The following is a 1841-nucleotide window of genomic DNA, read 5'->3' as shown; positions in this document are numbered from 1 at the left end:
AAAGAACCTAACATGTTTTAAAATCGCCATATATTGCTTTAACATAGGTCTGAATGATCAGCCCTTTGTTGAAGGCGGTAAAATCACAAAGTGAGTGTAATCAAGTTTCCAGACAATCCTCCTCTATCCCATCGAATCTTGTTTCTCGAATACTGACGCAAGACATAAAAAAAAAGAACCTAACATGTTTTCAAAATCGCCATATATTGCAATTCCATTATGTTCTGAAATTGTCGAAGGCGGTAAAGTCATAAAGTGTTGTGATCTTGTATCAGGCAATCTTTCTGGCATCCTCTATCATATGGCGTCTATTTGGTGGGAGTTAAACACTTTTTACGATTACCATATATTGCTTTAACATCGGTTTGAATGCTCAGCCCCTACGTTCTTCCTTTGTCGAAGACGGTAAAATCACGAAGTTGTGTAATCTAGTTTCCAGAGAATCCTCCTCTATTCCATCGAATCTCGTTTCTGGAATACTGACGCAATACATAAAAAAATCTTTCAAAATTGATTTATTGAAATTGCAACAATGCAATACACGCAGAACAAAAGCAGCTGTTGCTGGTGTTGTGTCTCGCACATAGAAATGAATACTGGACAGACAATACTCATTTTCACTTGAGTCTAGTGGGCAAATCTATGTTTCGCAAAATCACCATATATTGCTTTTGCTTCTTTCTGAATCATCAGGCCTTACGTTCTTCCTTTGTGGAAGGCGGCGAAATCACAAATCGAGCGAAATCGAGTTACGATATTTACGCCACGGCTTCACAGAAAGCGGTCAGACACTCCGGTAATGGACATAAATGAGTGGGATCGCCCCGGGTTAGACCGGGCTGTGCGCAAACGGAATAACAAATTACACCACTTGATAAGAAATTACTTTGCGCGGGAGTTTTGTGACGTCTGGGGAAGATAACCCCCGAGATAGCGATGACGCGCCTCGTCATCGAATTATCGAACCGCGCGCCGCCCTCTGATTGGCTGACACGCCTGATGAGTGGATCAGATTGGCTGACACGTCTGGTGGGGGGATCTGATTGGTTGGAACGTCTGGTGGGGGATGATTGACGTCTCCGTAGGACGGCAGGTTCGGTGCGTGGGTGGTGGGAATAAAAGAGGCCACAGCCCCGGGTCTGCATCAGACGGACTTCTTACTCCTATCAGATCGGTAAGTGCGCTGGATACTCTGCTTTCTTACTACTGCGGGCGCGCCCGTAGTCTTGTTATATGGTAGAATGTTTGCATGCTTCGTTTTTTTTTTGCTTATTTCTGTTTTGCAATGTATGTTTTGCATCGCGATATTGTTTCCACTCCAAGTGAAGCACGAAAAATGATTTCCTGACTTAGACAAGCTAAACTGTAGATGGTTTTGGAAATTTCTGTTTTGCAATGGATATGAAGCGTTGCGCTGTTGCTTCCAATAGAAAAGCAGCGAGAAAAAGGATTTCTTGCCTAAGATAAGCTGAACTGTAGATGGCTTGGGAGAAAGAGCTGCTGCAGCTTTGTTTTCGACATTGCCAGCATTTGTATTTGTCCCTGTTAAGTTGTAAACCGGCCTCCCGTGCAGGGCCTAGCCTGTTCTTGGCGTTGGTTCGCGCTGGTTAAGCCTTTATCGCCGTAGCCTTGGCAGCCGGAGTCGGCCTCATCTCCGTGACATTTAGAGACATTTCCACGCCGCGCCGCCCACACCGCGCCTGGCATTAAAGCTCTAAACACCACAGGAGCTGCACAGTAGCCTGTAGTCTGTCTCAAGTACAGGAGCTGCACAGTAGTCTGTAGTCTGTCTTAGGTACAGGAGCTGCACAGTAGCCTGTAGTCTATCTCAAGTACAGGAG

General features: G+C 45.1%; 1 protein-coding gene across 1 annotated transcript in view; it reads left to right on the top strand.

Annotated features, from left to right (window-relative positions):
• Positions 1 to 1158: 1158 nt before the first annotated feature.
• Positions 1159 to 1841, top strand: part of LOC109463517 (ras-related protein Rap-2a-like) — an 8643-nt gene continuing 7960 nt past the window's right edge. Inside the window, exon 1 of the mRNA XM_019760353.1 lies at positions 1159 to 1174. The gene's annotated coding sequence lies outside the window, so the exon portion shown is untranslated. The remainder of the gene's footprint in view (positions 1175 to 1841) is intronic.

The sequence above is a fragment of the Branchiostoma belcheri genome, unplaced genomic scaffold (genome assembly GCF_001625305.1).
Source record: "Branchiostoma belcheri isolate BF01 breed outbred unplaced genomic scaffold, Haploidv18h27 scaffold127, whole genome shotgun sequence".
NCBI classification, from domain to species: Eukaryota; Metazoa; Chordata; class Leptocardii; order Amphioxiformes; family Branchiostomatidae; genus Branchiostoma; species Branchiostoma belcheri.
Note: the sequence above shows the minus strand (reverse complement) of the source record. Positions and strands in the feature narration are given on the sequence as shown.